This window comes from Acyrthosiphon pisum, chromosome A1 (genome assembly GCF_005508785.2).
Source record: "Acyrthosiphon pisum isolate AL4f chromosome A1, pea_aphid_22Mar2018_4r6ur, whole genome shotgun sequence".
Taxonomy (NCBI): domain Eukaryota; kingdom Metazoa; phylum Arthropoda; class Insecta; order Hemiptera; family Aphididae; genus Acyrthosiphon; species Acyrthosiphon pisum.
In genome coordinates, this window is record NC_042494.1 from 111,188,342 (window position 1) to 111,209,633 (window position 21,292).

The window sequence follows — 21,292 nt, forward strand, 5'->3', positions numbered from 1 at the left end:
TAAGTTTCTGCTAACAATGAAATATAATAATAATTTTAAGTTTTATATTTGCACAGTGCTAAGCGTCTTGGTAAATGTCCGTACAAATCAAAATACTAGGGCAATTGATGAATTATGAATATTATGAATTAAAAAAAAATTAACTTTTTTTTTAACTGAGTTAAGTTAATTTTATTTTCCATCTTAGCTTTTAACTTAACTAGTTAAATTTTATTTTTTTGTTAACTTTTAACTTAACTGAAGGTAATTTAATTGAATTAACTTAACTTTCCACTGTTAATTATTTTCATTAACCTGCCCACCATTTTCAGATAGTACTCTGACACACCTCCGATAACGAGAATATTACAAGAGGATGAAAAATTATTACTAGATTAGGTGGTAGGATGGGAACCCCCACCATAACTCTAGCATATAAGCATAAAAATATTGATATATTTTTATTAACATGGTACAATAATGTCATAAAATATTAATTTTTCTATGGAATAATGTAATTTCTTATACCATTATACGGTTTATATTATGAGATAGAATATTATTACTAAACATCACTGTTTTATTACAGACACATCTACATTTTGAGTGTGAAATCGTTATTATCATTGAATTATATTATCTTCAGCGACCAAATTAGATTTTGATCTACTGACTTTCAGTGCAAAAAATTAAATTTTAGAATAACAAATTAATTGTTTATAGATATTTGATATTTGATTTGATATATATTGTTTTAAGCAAATTCGATCAACTTTGCTTATATATAAGAACTACATACCACGAACACAGTTAATTTTTCCAAATCTAAGGGATAGATAATTTTAAACACAACAAGTAGAGGATGTTTGGTAGGATGCGATCCACCACATAACTAATTCTAGTTTACAAACATTATAATACTAATATATCTTTATTAACATTCTATAATGTCATAAAATATTAATATTTTATTGAATATTGTAATATTCGTATACCATTATAGGGTTTATATTATGAAATATAATATTATTACTAAACATCACTGTTGGTTGTATTACAGGCTCTTCTAATATTTTGAGTGTGAAATCGTTATTATCGTCGAATTGCGTTGATGCCAATATTATCATAATAATATTTTACAAATAATATTATTATTTGACGATGACAAAATACAATACAACTCTTCTCGTATAGGTACACATTACATTTACATATATGACAAGAAAACAAACAAATATACAATATCATGTATTTTAAATTATATATATTTCCTATAAAACAAACGTTTTATTCCACAACATAATGTTTTTCTGTTCTCGTAATATTATTTTGCATTCTTATTATTATTTTAAAATTCTTATAATATACGTCTGAACGTAACAAATGTTTTACAAAACTAATAATTAACCAACAGTTTTTATATTTTATTATTTATAATACTTAATATAATCATATATAATTATTTTTACAATTGACTACATGTTTGTTTATATTTATAATTATAATATATTCAGTATAATGACATTATTAATAGAGGTAAATATAACCTTAATTTTGTAATAGTCTAATCAATCATATTATATTATTATCGTTATCTATGTTTTTCATTATTATTATATTAATCAAACGACCGCTATGGAGTGGTTAGCCCTTGCCCCTTGGTCTCTACTCAAGTGGTGTAAAAATACCTTAAAACTTTCATCTACAGAGCACTCAGTTAATTGTATATAAACTCATTAGTAATTATTATTATACGTACCTAACAAAGCTATAAAATAATTTTGAATTTTTTTTTTTCATTATATGAACAGAAATAGTATATAGAGTAGAAAATTAATTAATATTATATTTAGTTGTATGGCTATGTACATAATTGTAAGTAATAAGGACGGTCTTCTCAAAATGAAAAATTTTGTACCACTTTTGTAAGTTTGATGTATATTAAAAATTAGTATAATGTGTAAGCCACATATTTGCCCCACATCATTTTTTTAATCAGTATTGTAGGTTTGCTCAAAGTATTTTTGATTTTTTTCTTTATACAGAAATACATTTTAATACCTACAATTCACTCGCACATTAAAATTGCACACAATACAAGAATAAGTTTTAATGTATTATTACCGAGTATGGGAACGGAGTTACATATTTTGATTAACAAAAGTGAGTATCACATATCGTGCTCAAATTGATCTGTATTTTTTTTTTTCATTAAATCTTTTGTTACAATTACATTAACAGTTTCAAATAGTATTTTCGAAAAATATCACATAATTGTAAGACAAATAGTTTCCTTTCATCGAGCAAGTACAATAAAACTGATATTGAAATAAAAAAATGATGGGTTCATTCCGACAAGCCGGCTGATAGATTTATACCATAATTTATAATTTCTTTGAGAAATCCGTGATTTATTATATAGTTAAAAAATAATCTTAAATAATTTATTTAAAAATATTAAACCTACAATAATATACTTAATAAGATTTGACATTTCTTTTCATTTCTAAGTCTATCAATTTTTACAATATATATTGAGCACTTTTCTAATAATATCGACTTAAGTAAGATTTAAATTGGCACAAAAACAAAAAATAAAATAAAAACAAAAATTTACAATTGAAGGGCATGAAATAAGATTTGAAAATAAATTGCTCAATTAAATTTAACGTTCTGTAGGCCGTAAGTACGAGATATTGTTTATAAACTACAATATAATATTTTTGGACGGAACTACCTACAAATAAAGCTAACTCGTATTATATATATATTTATTTAAATAAATAATATATAGATATATTTATATATTTATATAAATAATAAATATATATACATTTATCATCTATAGATAATATATTTTTTGCAACCATGTTTACCTAAACCAGTCAAATTATAAAAATTAACCCTATATTTATTTTAAATTATTACAATATTTTTATTTTATAATTATATTCGAACACGGTAAATTCCACAACAAATTTAGCATATTTTATCAATTTAAATTCTAACAGGAACAATATATTTTTAACACTTTCCAATTTGCAGGCCCAAGAACATTTTTTTTTCTTTTTTGAAAGGTCCTATTCATAAGTTTTTTTCTACGCGTAAACAGAAACAACAATAATATTATTGTCTTAAACAAAATTTAACTAATTCATCTCCAGAAATTCTAACACATTAATAAAACAAATTTATTGAAAATATTAAATTAACAAAAAACTTAAAACGATAGAAGCTAATAATCACAATATGCTAAAGATCACCCGTACGAATCTATATGTCACGGGACATACCTACTATTAAATTTTATACATACGTTCAATTATTATGTAATTTAAAAAGTAAAAAATACAACCTACATCACTTACTAAAATAAAATAGTTTTAAAAAAATGTCTGACATGCGTCTATCGCTCTGGGGAGATTTAATTCGTTTTTATAACTTGTAGAAGATGAATACATACGTTTTTGCATAATTATGGAATTGAACACAAGAAAAATGTTACTTATTACAAATAATTAAGTTTAATTTATTTTGTAAAATGTTTAAATTTTAATATTGTGGGTACAAAAAAAAACCCCAAATAATCATTGATTATTTCTGGTGATTAGATCGTCGTGTGTAATCGTTTGAGTAATTCAAGCGCAATTTATCGTGAGATTGCCATAAAACCACACATTTGACAGGTGGCGTGCACTAAAAATTTTAATTTGAAAATCATGTCAGTGACGAGTATAACTTTAATAAAGATGAAAACTATCCATAGTGCTGGCGATATAAATTAATCAACTTAATCATATCATCGTATAATTGATCGTCGTGCACGTGACGTTTCCGAATTTCCTTATCCACTATATTTTAATGTCTCCGTACAAAATATTGAAATTCAAAAAAAAAAAAAAAACTGAGAAGAAAACTGAACGAAAAAAAATTTAACAAATGCGTGAATCCGTTTCTCACTTTATACAATTCACTCGGACATTGAGTCACGCAACTCACTACGACCTAATAGTATAATAGCGGTAACGCTTATATGGGTTACAACGTTCTTAGCACTACAACAACACAATAATATTTAATTAAATAATGTCCGCGTCGAAAGTGTTATAATAATAATATTTTAATAAGTTACGTCATGCGCGGTGTTTTTTATAATAATTATAATAATATCATAAACGTCAGTATATTATAATCATTGCGCGCGTTCGTCGTTCGTTTATTTATTATAATAATATTATATTGGTCCCGGTCTGAAAAAACCTGCGGCGCCAACGATCGTGGGGTGTATGTGTGGGTGTGTGTAGGTGTGTGTGTGGGTGTGTGTGTGGAAATGGGTGTAACCAGACAATCAAAATAGGCCAAAACGTAGATGTATAAAATATTATATATTTTATTACTTTCGATAGTCTTCATAATATTTATTTTCAATAATTTTAATGTACGCTGAGGTTTGAATGTTGTTTTGAGGGGGGTGACAAGTAATATATATGTCCCTTTGCACTCATCCCGCCTAGGTACGTCACAACCGTTCTCGCAAAGTTGGGGTTAAAATGGGGATATCATATTAAATTTTTGACAATTTTTGCAGATAGCTTATGTAATATTTTTCAACGATTTCAATGGGTGCCGAGGTTTGAATTATTTGTTGAAAGAGGTGACAAATCCACTCTCATGCAACGTTCCCTAGTTACGCCTCTCGTTTGTGTGTGTGTGTGTGTGTGTGCATTTTTATAACAATATAATGTATTGTATATGTATTTTAATAATAGTCTTATCAGGAACGAGGACCCTGTCAGAGAGGTGTCAAGCTCCCTCCGGTTCACCGGCCGCCCATAAGCAACGATGACGAGCCATTATAGGTACTGCTCTTGCCCGTTGCGTCCGCGTTCATCGGACGGACGGTCCGTCGTTATTTTCGTTATTATTTTTTTCTCATACTATAATAATAAATTACTATTATTATTTTTCAATTTCGCTTTTTTTTTTTTTGAGATGAAAACCTCGTCCGTTCACAATAATAAGTGACATAACAATAATAACAACAATAATTTATGATAATAATAATAATAATAATAATAATAATAATAATGGATTTATAATTTTTCGGAAATCGCGTTTTTTGCTTTTCCATCTCCGATCACCCCGCTGTCGGCCGTCTTCGTCGTCTTCGTCGTCTTCGTCGTCGCTGTCGTCGCCTCGTCAGCCACTACGTGACGGCCGCCGCCGCTGCCAGCGCCAGCGCCGATGCCGCCCACAACAGGAGCCGAAGTGGCAGCAGCTCCGGTCGACCGCGGCCCGACGACGTGTCGGTCAGACTGTAATCGGTGCACAGAGACGCCTCGACCGCCAGTGGAACGTTTTCCACGCACACCGGTCTCTGAGGGTCGCCGCCACTGTCACCGTTGCACAGCGATGCGTTCCGCACGCACAGACCATCCGCACAATGTTCGTAGCAGCATTGTTCGGTCACGTCCGTCGCCGACGTCTGGAACCATATGTCCGGATCTATATGGACACAAAACGATATCCAAAACAGTTTCTTTTATTATAATCGTTATCATATCGCGCGATATCTTTCTGCGGTCGCCATCGACATCTGCGGTTCCACCCACCAGACCCGTAGCCGAACCACCCGGGGTTAGTGGTTGGATAGACAACCGTACTTAACCACATTACTGTACAACCAACGCCCACTAATCGAATATTTAACGACGGAGACCAATCTTAATATATTATAATGTATGATAGGAAAACAACAATATAATGTCATTATTAACTGTTAAACATTATCGTACCACGTTGGTATTAAAAACCCATTATCTTAAATTTATATTTTAAACCGGATAGCTAGCCTGCTAAATATATTATATCGTACGCCACCTGGTATACTGACTTACTTAATCATATTTATAAAATATAAGGTTACTGTAATTACTGCAATATAATAACGAAAACAGAATTAATTTATTACATATTAATTATTATTATATTATGGTACTTGAAAAGTAGTAACGTGGTATATCAAATTTAAATAGAACTGTCGGTAATAATGGTATTTTAAGTAAATACTGTCTATTATAAGTCAATGATGTTAGTATATTTTTTTGTGATATTATACTAATATATTATAGTAATATTACCGAAAGCACCATGTAATTTGTGTTTAAAAACAATAAACTTAAGGGATGGATATTTGAACCTTCACATACGCCTTGGAATTTAAGGAACACAAGCTGATTTAAATCATTAAAAAATTGAATTCTAATATTTGGAATAGTTTTGACAAAATCATATTCAAAGTGTTTGAGTTATAAGTGAACAATTATTAATGTAGGTAATATTTTACAGCTTTTATTTATTTATTTCCAAGTTTCAATACGCAAAGATAGTTTTAGCACACCAATATTTATTAATTTTAATGTTGAAACTAAATTTTAATTGGAAACAAAAAAGTATTGTATTTTAATTAAATTGTTAATAGTTCAAAAAAAGTTTAAAAGTTTGAAAAAAGTTTAAGTAAGATTTATGTTTGATCTCCAGAAAAAATTAAGTTCAAGTTGGTGAAAATTTAAGTTTGACTTATCCCTTAGACCCTGGTAGTAGACCTATTAGATAAACTGTTGTTTCTACTTTTAAATGCTAAAAATATTGTTTTTTTTCATTTCCATTTTAATTAAAAATTGTGCATATCATAAAAAATACTTTAATACCAAATATTGAAATATACTTGCATACGTTGAACTTATTTTGTTGTGGTTCGGTAATGCCCAAGGACTTAATATAAATATGTTAGTATACGATATAAATAGTAAACATTTTAATAAAAATAAAAATAATAGCATGAGCAGTTTTTAAATACTTACAATAGTAATACCATTTAGAATTCTGATTTTAATGCATGCATTATTTACCATTAAATGATAATTTTAAATAATAATACAGCAAGCAGCTAGTTAGGCTTGTTGTGGAATAATTTAATATGTAATGTAAATTAAAATTGTTTAACAGAAATACAATACGAAGACATATATATCTGTACACAATTTTTGTAGTGAAGAAAACTAGTTATTGCGTTAGAGTCGATGGGTTTTAATGAAAAATATCGACATTTCATGAAAGCAGCGATGTTTTTATATTATTACACGTTCAACGATGTTTTCACAGGGTCAACTATTTTTTTTTTTTTTTTTTAAACTTGGTTGGCATTTCGCATAATACGTGACTGACACAAAAAGCCTTTCGTAATCGGACGAAACAAAGAATAGCGGGAAACACGTATTTGTAAGACCTTTTTCTCTTTTTGTTTGCAACATTTTTTTTTTTTAACAAAACGTTATATTCAAAAAAAAAACGCTTCGTGTAGACTTAACACATTTAATGAAGCAAATCATTATGACATTCCTTAGTAATGGTCAAATGTTTGAATTTATTTAAATCAATCGTTTTATTAAAAAAAAAAAAAATAGATATTGAAGGAAGTACCTGGGTTTATAATATAATTATATATATATACAACAAATCTCAATATGATAGTATACTAAACAAATTTTAATTCTAAACAAACTCAACGCTTTTTAAAAAAATTATTTATGACGTAATAATTTTAATATTCTATTTTATAAAGGTTAATAAAATGTAATTTTTTATTAGATATTTTGTTTGTTTTGTTTTTACTGTGAATCAAACGATGATCACAATTAATCACAATATTATATCCTGAATAAAATGTCTCTCTACATTTTAATCTACAGATAAAAAAATCCATACAATATGTACATTGTACAATATACATTATATTACGAAACTGTATATCCAATCTGCCACGAGCAGATTGCACTTTTTGCCACAAAATTTGTTTTTAGACGGTTTGAGTCCAAACGACTGACCACAAGACACCCGGATCTGCGTATTTAACCACTATAACTACCATACAAAAAAATGTTCACCAAAAGCGAGGTAGACCAAACATAGGTGGACAGGAGCCCGGGGCTAATGCAAAATTAAATACTATATAATTTTAATCGCATACATTTCTAGAAAAATTAATTATTTAAATATACCTAATGCGGCGCTGCGTGTGTTGCAATTTATAATTGGTTTAATTAATACGATTTATGTAAACAAATTTGCTTAACATAATATTATATTATAATTAAGACGTGCTCAGTGAATTAATATAAAATATAATTGTATCGAGTACTTAATGCACTCGCTAGAGCTAGAGCGCCTAGAGCTACTTTATTGCTCAGCATATTATTATTATACAATAATAATAAATTATGATAATGTAACAAATAAGTAAACTATTCGCGATTTATTATGTTTTTATTAGAAAATATTATATTAAATTAGACGAAAACAATAATTATTTTATTCAAACAACAACGAACAAAAAATCAACCAAGTATTTACCAGGTTTGTTGAATTTTAAAATATGTATTTTCAAAAGTTTGCAAGCGATATAATAACAATAATTAACTGGATTCAAAGGGCTAGTCGTAGATAAAACGTACACAGACAATAATGTTTGGCATCGTCATATCGGTGAAATAAGGGTAATACAGTTGCCAACTATGAATCCTGCCGTATTAGAAGATATTATTAGGTATATATTGTTTAACACGCGTCCTCGGACCATTAGAACGGTAATAACGATAACAACAACAATATTCTGTACGTGCTTATTAACCGTTCAGATGCGATATTTATAATATAATATTACAGTGGCCATGGTTCTCATAGCAATAATAACAATAATGTACGGAAATGACAAACCGGAAGAGGAAAACGAAAAAGTGATGGCTAACTATATATAATAATAATAATAATAATAATAATAATAATAATAATCATAATAGGTAATCGTAATAATCATAATTCGAACCGCGACTGCGACGTTTCCGAATTAAAACGCATTACAATGCCCACGGTACTAGTGCTCGCACGTCCGCCGATGGCCCCGTATCCGAGACGGGTACAATAGTAATAATAGTCAAAGTAATAATAACATATTATTATTATGATACGTTATGCTGTAATATATTATTATTATTATTACAGTTTGGAAAAGGGTAACCCGAAAACCTAACGAGAAGACGGGCGCGCATGTATAATATTGTATATGACGTATCTGTCCCGCTCTGCACCCACCGTACTCCGAGGGACGGCGAGAGGCGGAGTGCCCGAGTTTTTCACCTCACCCACGGCCGCCCACCCGTTCTATTATAGGGCACAGTCACACACACACACGCACAACCACACACCCACACCCACACACCCGCAGTGCACAAACTAGCTGGCGCTCGTCGACGAGGAAGGGACCCTTAGCAACAACGATCGGCGGCGCGGCGGTGCTGCTGGTGGCGGTGGCGGCGGCGCGAACGCCAGGAAAGAAGGCGTCACGCCGCTTCTCTCAGCACACGCTCGTCCACATAGATCTACACACGTGCGCACACGCGTTATATGGGTGTACGCGTCGTTCGATTTTTCCGCGTGTTCGTCATCATCGGCGGCAGCAATTAGCAATATTATAAATAACTAAGGTCCTATGGTGCCGGTGGTTGGCGTCGTGGTGATGGCATGGGATTGTTGGGGCTAGGTGTAGCAGAAAATAGGGTAGTGCTGCGGGTGTAGATCGAAACGTATATACAGGGCAGGCTTGGTAAACAACGGGGCAGTAGTGCAAAATGGTTTTTCGGCACCCATTCGGTGGCCAACTACTTTGGGGGTTCAGCGACAGCTACGTACGATTTAATCATTCATCCGTGAATCTGGACGAACGATATTATATGAATATAAAATAATTCGTTGAATCCAGTCCATCTCGTAAGTAGTATAGGTACCTAATAGAGCTGATATTCTACTATATGTAATTGGTAATAATTAAGTAGGTTATTAATCGTTAGCATTTTACTTCAAAATGTGTAAAGACCAGTGATATCAAATATACCACATAGTTTATTTTTGCCTATTGACCAACTGACCACGGGACTCGGTGCACAGCATGCATATAATATGTATATTATATTATAATGTATCCGGAATATGAAGGATTCGATAAAATTGATCAATTTTAATCGTTTTATTTTTAATATTCAAATCGTTACACCCTGTCACGAACGAGTTTTTAAAAATTAAATATATTACGCACCTAGTGTATTACAAGTGGTAAATTGGCGATCAAGAAAATATTATTTTTCGTCGTATATTCAAATGGTTAGTTTTCAACATTTCCCGGATACACATAGTCGAAGAATGGTGTAAAGCAGCCATGTCAAACTCGAAGTATTAAACAGGGCCAAATATATTGAACCGCAGATAAAAATATGTAAAAAAAAACATTGTACTTATACTAGTTTTTAATTTTATTCATTATACCTATACTTACAATACTATACCATACGTCTTATTCTATTAGTTTATTCTATTTCTATTAGTATTCTATTTGACGGCCGTGACATTCCCGGTGTAAGGGCTTAATACGAACCATACAGGTATGAGTCGTTAAAAAGGTACCATGCGATTTGCTGCACCAATACCTACGTCACAGTATTTATATCGATAAGACCGCTATACAACGGTCATTTCGCTGCGGTCCAGAAAATGTCATTTTGGAGACTTTAAATTATAATAATTTTCCCCACGATTATCAATTAAACTCACTAGATAAGGGGGGGGGGGGGATAAATAATATTATATTATACCGTCGTCTGTTTACCTATACACGTGAACGATGCCTCGCCGGCGTACGGGTTGGCGTCGTCGGCCACCGGAAGCAGCCACGGACACTTTTGTTCGGCCTCCAGACACACTGACCGGCAAGCGTTCACCCTGTAACGGCCATGGCGTCCCTGTTTCGCCGTCGTCCTGGTCCAGTGAGGCAGGACCGCGGCACACGCCCACAGAGCGTAAGCGTCCTGCAAAACAAGGCCAAACAAATAAATATTTATATAAAAAAAAAAATCCACGAATATTACTGTTATTATACGTTTTACTTTACACTTTCTATTTTTATCATTATCGTTGTGATATTATAATATTTTATTTTCACTTGTATAATATTTTTTTTCAATTGCATACGTGTGTTTTAATTTTTTTTTTTACTCAACCTAATTTCCCGAGAGGTCGTAAAACACGATGGTATCCGATATAATCGCGTGACACTGTAATTTAAACAATAGCATTATTCAAATACACTGACGACTACTATTATAGTATAGCAGGTTAACCTATTGTATACACAGCGATAATTTATTATTTGATTCGTCTCAAAACACAAACTCCATAATAATATGTCTCGTGTTCATAATTTATTATAATATATATGTAGTGACTAGTGAACTATTATAGTCAAACATTGTAATTACTCATTAGTCATTAGGTTCCTATGCACATTCGAGCACTTGAGGTATTGATCACATTCACATCCGACCGTTTGCGAATAATAATTATAATTATTGTAGGTTCGTATACTATTCCAATGAATTGGTGGTGTAATTCTTAATGGTAGGTTTTATTCATAGATAAATATGTAAAATCACGTAATACAAATATTTAAATGCGTATATTCATGTAATATTTGAATATTGTTATATTCGTATGACCTTAACTTTTGTATTGCGCAATAGTTAAAGGAAAAAAAATTAAATTTCGCCCATCGGATATTTTTACAGAAATATTTTCAAAACATATAAAGTAAAATCGGATGATATATACATTTCAATTTAACTTCCCTTCTTGTTATTTCTTTATATGGAGACGTTTCTTTGGAGGGTCACCCATCCACAACATGTTTGATGTTCGTCGGTTTATGATATTTTAAATTCTGCCCATCAATCATCGTCATGAAAATCTTGGCAGCTATTACAAACGGAGGAACGTACAAATAGAAAGGGAGGGGATTATATTTTATTTAGTAAAAAAATATACGAAGTAATAAAATACTTGTAGTTATATTATTGTAATATTATGTATCCTTAATAATTTTAAATTAATTAAAAAAATAAAACTTCATTTCTTTTGTGCGGTAACATAGACCTAACTTTAAAAGTACACCCTTGTTGTTATTAGTAATTTATCATTAACATAACTTAGAAACATAATATTATATTTTATTTCAAACCTAGATTTATTGTTGCGTGGTTATGGCTAAGTTCAAATATAAAAACTAACATTAATTTCAGTAATTTGATTTAACTTAATTATTTATGTTTGTATGAACATCAATTAATTAGGTATATCATCTTAAAATATTCGGATTACTAAAGCTTAACTTTTTAATATTTTTTTATCGATACATTGAATAATTAATATCTATTTTATTAACATAATACTTATGTTGAAGCATTCGAAATAAATATTTAAATCTGTATTAAAAGAAACACTTGTCTGTTAAATTACATTTAAATAGTGTAATTTAAAAAATGAAGACATACAATTTTTAGAATAGGTTATAGTTTTCTATTTTAAATTATTAAAAATAATTATATATTGATAATATAATATGATCAAATGAGGTTACAATGTATTATACCTGCAGTATTGGAAAAGTGTATAATGACATTGAACGAGAAAAAAATGAAAAAACGAAAACGTAATAGTTGAAAACAAAGAACAAAATAATATAGGCATTAATATGCGCTTATTAAAAACGAACGGGACAAAATATATTTCGCGTTATTTAATTTTATTTCTGTCGAGGTATTGATAAAAAAATACTTATATAGAAAGTACGTGTTATATATAAAATACCCCCAAGAGTATCCGAAGATTGTTTTGTCACGCGTACTTTACATAATAATGTAGGTATATGCGCGGAGCTGTGTTGAGAAAAGGCAAGATGACAAGAGGAATGGAGTTTATAGTGTCATTTGCAGATGACATAAAACCAAGTGTTTACTGAAGGGAATAATCTGCTATTCGAGCAATAAATCAGTGATTCTTAAACGGTGTGAACTTTATGTAAGTCAAATAGGCACAGTATTTATCGGAAAAAAGGTAGCTAAAAATATAGACGTACAAAAAAAATTTGAAAATTCAAATTGTCCATTGAATCGTTAAATTATTAACATTGTGCACAGCAATAGTGAACTGTGATCAGTAGCTACTATATCAGTCAACATTTCATCAATGAGATTAAAAACCACATTACACCTAATAAATGGTGCCTATAAATGTATAATATTGCCAAAAAAACTACCCAGTCCACAAAATTAACAAAAGTCTTTTATGCATTTATTGTCCTTTGCAGAGACACGTGCGTTCATTATAATATTGATTACACTGAGAAAATGTGAGACGATTCCTTAACGTTTAAACTTTTTCAATTAAAACTTGACATTATTTTATTTTTATTCCTCCTTTTTTATTCCCTGTCCCCTTCCTTTTATTCTTTTACTCTTTCACTCTACTATTTTTCGCTTACTATTTTTCTCATCTGTCCGTGATATATATCCCTTCACCTCATCTTTTAGATAGGTTTGCCTGCCACTCGGGGATCATGGAGACCGGAAAATAACACTGGAAGGCACATGCTAAAGTGGGCTTACGACTACAGAGTACAGACTCTTATAGTCTGACAAAGGCGTGACGGGTGTCGATCGGAGTTCAAGAGGTCGGCACTCGTTTTATCTTTACCTTTTTTTCTCCTCTCCATCTCTCTCACGCTTACTCACTATTTCTTACCCTATCTGTCCATCTATTTTTCTCTTACTCTATTTTCCTCCCCCATACTCACTCGACTACCATCGCATTTTCTAAGCTCCACACACAATGGCAAATAGTGACGCTGTAAATTGTACTCGAATACCGTACCTTCTGTTCATCTATGCATCAACGTAAGAGGGAGCTTATTGTTTTCATGACTAATTTTTTTTTTCAGTGAACTTTTTTTTAACTGTGACTTTTTCAACTCATATTTGACTAGTATTTATGCTATATTATAATAATTCATATTTGAAAATTTCATTTTCAATATTCTTTGTAGGTACCAACATGTGTATAAGATTGTAATAATATAACTCCCTTACTTCAGTATAAAATCTCAAAAATAGAAACTGTTACCATAGACAATATTATAAAGCGATAAACATTATTTTTCTGGGACGTACTAAATATTAAATTTGATTTATCTATAATTTTATGCAATACATTACTTACCTATTTAATATAGATACATAATAATAAATGAGTAAACATAGTATTCTGAATATTATTAGTATTAAATAATCATAATTATTAGTATAATTAATTCATTAAAAATTATTTAATGGGTATAAATGTATTTACTAAAACATAAGCACGTTCCAACAATAAGAAAACATAAATGTTTCTCTTAATTAATATTTATTATACTTGGTGAAACATTATTATCAAAAGTTCAAATTCACAATGCTAATAAATAACAGTTTGATTTGTTAACATTAAAAGGTACAGCCGTGACACAGACTTAATGTTTAAAAACTCCCTTTTAAAACCAACAATTATTACTTAAAATATAATTAAATTAATACGGTTTTCAAATATGAATTTATATTTAAAAACAGTATTACAATTATTAAACAAAGGAATCATAACAATATTGGTATTTCTATAAATTGGATATACTTTTTTATGTAACTAAATCGTTTAGTCAAACGAAGAATGGTTACATTATTTCGAATAAAATTGAATACATTTTACTTTTTAGTAGTATATTCTAATATTACTATTTCTAAAACATTTCTTCTTTTTTAATTTAAATCAGAGGATTAATTAATATCAGCCGTAGATAACACAAATACAATAGTAAAGGTAGATTTCCTTATTCGTCTACCTTAGACATTTAGTCAAGTAGAATCTGATTATTTTATACATTATTTTGGTTATTGTAGTATGATATAATATGTAAAGTATTCGACCATATTTACTTCAACTTAACCAATAAAAATACTAAAATGTTACCAATTCAAAATTGTTTATAAAAATAAAATTACATTTTAAACACATAATTAGCTTAAATTGTTTTCACATAATGTGCAATTATAATCTTAAATTGAAAACTATATATTTTGTTTTTTTAGAAATGTTGAGAAATTAAAAAAGTCTATTAGTGATTATTAGGTGCATATATTATCAACTTTATACGCCCAAAAAGTTTAATGCGTAACACATAAAAAAATAATTATTTCGCGATACCATCATATTTTAAAAGATAATGACCATTAGGGTTATATTTATGACCAATGTTTATTAACGTAATTGCTAAAGTATGTTTTCCATACACATATTGGGTGACAGAATTAAATTATATAGATTAAATACATTAATGTATTATTTTTAAAAAAAAAACAATAATAATTGTAAATATTGGTCCTGTCTGTAATCTTAAATTAAACAAAATGCATAAAGGTAGATAATTAATGAAACAGCAATAAATATTGTACGCTTGCCTTTTTTGAAAGCATAACACTGAAACTCGATATCATACATGATATTTATTTAAAACTTTAGGGTGATCTATTTGTTTTATAGCTTTATAGCTCAGAATAATATTTTGCCAAAATAATATAACTATGTCACGCAAAATTATAAAACAATAAGATGCCAATTAATTATTCTTTAAGACGTCAATAAACTGAAATAAGGTCACAATAAATATAAAAATGTCTAACATAACAATGAAATAACTGATAAATACTAATGTATTCATTTTGATGGAAAAAGTATGATTTTGATGAAAATAAAAAAATAAATTTAAAAAAGATTTTGGTCCTGATCCTAAACAATTTATGCGATTAAAATACATGTGTAGTCCAAATCTTAAATAAGTACTCTTTTTCTTCATGTTCAAATGTTTAACATTACCTATAGGTACAATTGTATAATTGTATACCTTAAGGTCTTGAAAAGTTAAAACTATTTAGGAAACATGCTGAAGCATAAATATTAATATTCCAAAGATTTCATATAACTATAAAATACTATTATGCACGATTTACCATTAGCGAATCAAATCCAATCAATTTTTTTTATTAAAATATACTAATCAATAATGAGTTTTTGATAAATTGTCAAGTAAAATAATATTTAATATTTTTAGTCTGAAAAGTTGAAGGAATAAAAGAATAAAAGGATAAAAAAAAGTGAATAAAAAATGTATTTTGATATAAAAAATGTAACTGTAATACTTGGGCAGAATTTAAATTAGTTATACAATTTGTAAACATTCCATTACTTTGTGAAATATTTACAAAACACCATGCAATTTGTAATTCTATTACAGCAGTTTTATTTTAAGGTTAATTTTGATATTTTCAGTACTTACAAAGTCTTGACATTTTAATGCAAAGGTACTACATAATTTAAAAACCTAATATTTTCTTTTGTAGGCTTTGTAAATGGAATTTATGCTTTATTTATTAATTTCATGACGATATTATTTTTACTTTAGAAACTAGAAATGTTGAGTAATAGTTATTGGTTAAACAGTCAATATAATTATAATTATTTACAAAAATTAAATAAGTTTAAAAATAAAAATAGTTTGGAAAGTCAATTTTATTACCATAATTATTTGTTTAATTACTATGATGTAATTATATTAAATATTAATATGATAATCATTATTAAATCTAAACCTAAGATTAAAAAAAAGTGTATAATTATTTAAACTTTTTTTATATTAATTAAGGTTGGTTAAAATTAAAAACATTAGTTGACTCAGGGTTTTGACTAAAAATATATTTTTTTTTTTTCAAATACAAACTAACTATTAATCTTAAACTTTCTATATTTTTTTTTCTTTGAAAGAACGTTATTATGTCGTTAAGAACGACAAAAAGCGTATAAAAACATCAAAATTCCTCCCTTCACTTTCATATCAGAAGACTGTGAGAAGAGAAAACTGTGACACGAGGGTTGATGGATATTCAACAAAAGGGGAACCTCATTGGGGTACATTTATCCCGAATTTTGCTGACACACAGCATCTTATAGAAAAAGAGATGTATCGAATATTTCAAATGAGTCAAACTAAACCATGTATAATAACCTTCACTAATAACATACCAACTTCAGCTATTTTACAAATAAACGTTTTACTGGATTACATACAAATACCAATGAATATGTTACCGACCCATCTACTAGTACTAATATTATACTTTATGTTATTTAAGTACTATAATTTTCAAATGTTCATAAGGTTAATAGTTCAAAAACTACTGATTGAAATTTTGATTTGTACAATATTATGTCAGAATTAAAAGAAAAAAAATCAACTTCTTTAATTCAGCGTAAAAAATAATAAAAAAAGGATAGTTTTCATTGGAAATATAGAATTTTGTATTACCACGGGACACTATATAAATAACGTAAAAATATAGGTAAGTGTAGAAACATCAAACATGTATATTCTTTAAGTAATAACATTTATTAAATTGTTGAATAAATTAATTTTTAAAGGGAAAAATGGGGATCATTTATATTATTATTATACATGCAGACTGTAGACAGATTGCTATAAAATAGGTTTGGGATAAAGGAAGTAACACAATTTTCTATTTAATAAATAAATAAAATTATTTTCAAATAAAAACGCTTTCGAAAATTATTTATTATATAGGTATAGTTTAAAACGTTAAATTAAGTATTATTTATACATACACGTATTGTTATTTATTATACTGTATTATAATTTATAACATATTTTCAACAAACAGATTCTAATAAACAGATCTAATAAAACACGTCTAGTTTTTTATATCTGCTACTGACTATGGGAAACACAATAACTATAAAACATTACATACGATAGGCAAATTATAATATTGTAATATTATTTTCTAAAAAATGTTTTAATACTATAGAATACTTAAACATATTATAGTCATCAAAGATAGTTTTGTATAAAATCTTTCAGGAGATTTTCATAGATCATAGTTCTATAATAATAATTATTGGTTAAATTTATTTCCATAGTAATCTTAAATTCAATTATAAGTGTCTGTCATACAAAACTACTAGATTCACTTATATTTTTATAGTATCATTTTATTTTCATCAATGATAATTCATAATAGTAGTTTTAAACTATTATGATTTGATAAATTTTTTTTTACCAATAAATAACACTAAACATATTTGATAGATTTAAAATTTCAACAGTCGTAATTGAATTTTCAAGTCCAAAACTTAGGTGGATTCAAGTATGAATCTGACCCGGATTACTATTACTTTTTCCTTTGGACGGACGTTCGTAACACGTGATCTCATAACTTTGTTATGGACTGCAATAAGCATTGTTCATAACTATACTATTTTATTGATCATCAGACTACAATACCATCTTATACCATGGATGTTAAACAAAACGAACTTTTCCGTCTCCGTTTCTTTTGCAGACGAAACAAACAAATATATATATATATATATATACATGTTGTAATATTGATTTTGGTTTAGTACACTAGTTTTGAGCACCCCTGTCATTTTTATTCAAAACCCTGGGGTTTTCTTAAACGAGCTCATTGTGTTTTGATATTGTCTTAACGACGGACATGTTAAACCAATTAGACAAATGTTTTACTGATATTTCATAACTTGATTAATTATGGCTGTACAGTGAAACTTCTCTCGACTGTAATAATAATGATCATGTTCAAATAGAGATGGATGTTATGATGATAATATTGTTTCTGAAATAAGTCTTATAGTTCAATATGATGCAATATTTTATGTTATTTCCATCTGAATATTGGATTTAAATAATTCTTGCCTAAATTGTTCACAAATATTTTCTGTTTATATTCATATAAATGCGTGTTATATATTATATATATATATATATTATTATTATTATTTAAATGTTTTTATGTAATATTGACCTAAAAATAAATTACATTTTTAAAATTAATTTTTAAAAAAAGTGTCACATTATTATTATAAAGCTCATATATTATTATGATGTTGAGGTGAAATTATTAATAATAATACAAAAAATAAAAATAAATTTGTGTTAATAAAAATGATTTTCTATGTAAAAGGCACTACATATAAATATTATTACAATATGTTTATTTACTTTAATTTTATCAACTACATAATATATATATACACGCATTTTATCTGATCCTTCTAATATCACAAAATTGTTCTTATTGCTAATATAATATTTATATTAAAGAAGCGTCGAAATAGATAATACTAGTAACGAATAGCAAAAATAATTAATTAATATGTTGTACCAACAACTATAATTGTTGCATACTCATTCAGTTACCTATATATTACTTTAAGCATTTGCAAAACTTGTTTTAATATAATACCTATTATGCTGTTAGTTACTCCCAATAAACCAATCCATACATTCGTTTATGGCTTTGTTTCAAAATATGCTTTTTGTAACGATTCAAGTCAAACGGTTCAATCGTCACCAAAGTCATCTGTCAAGTAGTATTTTATAGACCACCTAGTTGTTTTATAGTCAAAACGGACAGTCCATATTACTACGATACTATAAACAATATGTTACAAATATATAAGCGAAATTATTGGCGTAGACCAAAATAATATTTCGTTGTATAGCTGTTTATAAAATTGTTAACACGTGTTAACAATTTCATAATAAAACGATAAAGCATTTTATCTGATGTCTTAACATTTGTGTTATTATTATATTATAATATTGTGCAATTTGTGGTCTAGACCATAAGAATAAAATATTATGATAACGAATAAATATATTAATGCTCCACAAGTCAAGCAGTTATGAATCGTAAAGATGTTATAATATTACATTTATATTTTAAATCATCGGAAATTATTTAGCACACATAATATTATAATAGATTCATTGAAAATAAATTGTGATTGGAAAACGTTTATTATTTAAAAATATATTCGTAGGGCCGAATACTGGGTATGCTGCAGGCACGGTGCACAGACTGCAGCCGCAATCTGATAGACGATTTGTAAAACGTATAGCTCTATATTATTATATAATACATTTAGACAACGACTCCGATGAATATTAAAGAATGATTGCAATCATTACACGTGACACAAATTTTACGTTTCGCTTTGACGGGTTTTTTCCCTCACCTTTCGAAAAATAATAATACGCCCGTCGAGCAACGAAACGATAACAATAAAATAACATTGTGCCTACATTTACGCCGGTTTAAAAATCAGTCTCGGTATAATAATATAATACTATTATTGTAATGTCCTCGTGCGGTACATGTGCCGCTGTGTGTGCGTGTGTGGAGAGAGGAGTAAATCGATTAACGGCGTGTAGCGTCTGTAAGTCGCAAACCACACGTGACACCCCCGTCTGATGATACTCCCGTCGCTATAGTAACCCGACCGGAGGATTATAACCTACGTTCATCCAGCAGCGGGCGCTTACACGGCCTTTCGGCCCGGCACGGTCGGCCGCCGCCGTCGTCGACTGGGTCGCGGCAATAAACGCACACCCCTTGCGGACTCGTCCTGTCTTTTGCGTCTGCACTTCGCACACACATACACATACCCACACACCCGCACCCACATGCAAACATCCGCACACGCACACGACCACCGGCACCGCCGACTAAAGTTAGTACGGCGTAGCGGCTGGAGGTAAAGTGTGGAGGTGACGATGGTTGACAGACCAGACACCATTTCTCTTTCTCTCTCTCCCACTCTCTCCTTCTCACTCCTTCCCTGACCCCCTCTCACTCTCTATTTGTATATCACCTCCGGTCAAACGGACGGAGGGAGAAAAGAATAACCGTTGTCCTTAACTTTGCTTTGTTGAGACTATTTGCCACAGCATTCCTCCGTAATAAACTCTCTCATCCAGACCGGTCATTTCGGTATTATTTTTCCGCGAAACGTTCATAAACGTACCTATAAGTTCAGGGAGGGACGGTCAGGGTCCCACAGGTCTTGGGCCTCGCGCTTTTTACTTCGTTTTGAGACTTTGGGTTTGAAAAAAAATCTAAAAATTAGTTTCAAAAATTATACTCTTCCTTAGCATTTATAATTTGATATTTTTTATAATGAAATAACGAAGAAATTTAGCTTAAATTTAATACAATAGTGATTATAAGCATAATATGGTAGTATAAGTTAAATATGGTAAGTCAAAGGCAATGCAATATTTTCAGAAAACACTAGAGCTTTTTTTAATCCATGCAGTACAACTATTGTATCCTTAATTTACATCTTCGAGTCTGGAGATGTGAAACCAGCTGCTATGACTTTTTCGGTGTAATTCTAAGACTACACTTGTAACTATACATTTAAGCTACGCTTTGCAATTATTTTCACAACCAGACCTTGTAATATCGGT

The 21,292-nt window shown here is 29.4% G+C and overlaps 1 protein-coding gene and 1 long non-coding RNA gene across 2 annotated transcripts in view; both read right to left on the reverse strand.

The window, feature by feature from the left end:
• Positions 1-21,292, reverse strand: part of LOC115033042 (mucin-5AC-like) — a 42,730-nt gene that overhangs the window by 7,601 nt on the left and 13,837 nt on the right. The gene's annotated exons all lie outside the window — the stretch shown is intronic.
• LOC100163287 lies at positions 1,206-10,960 on the reverse strand. The gene is made up of 2 exons (XR_003839141.1): positions 10,697-10,960; positions 1,206-5,484 (listed from the first exon to the last, which is right to left on the reverse strand). It is a non-coding gene; the product is annotated as an uncharacterized LOC100163287 (long non-coding RNA).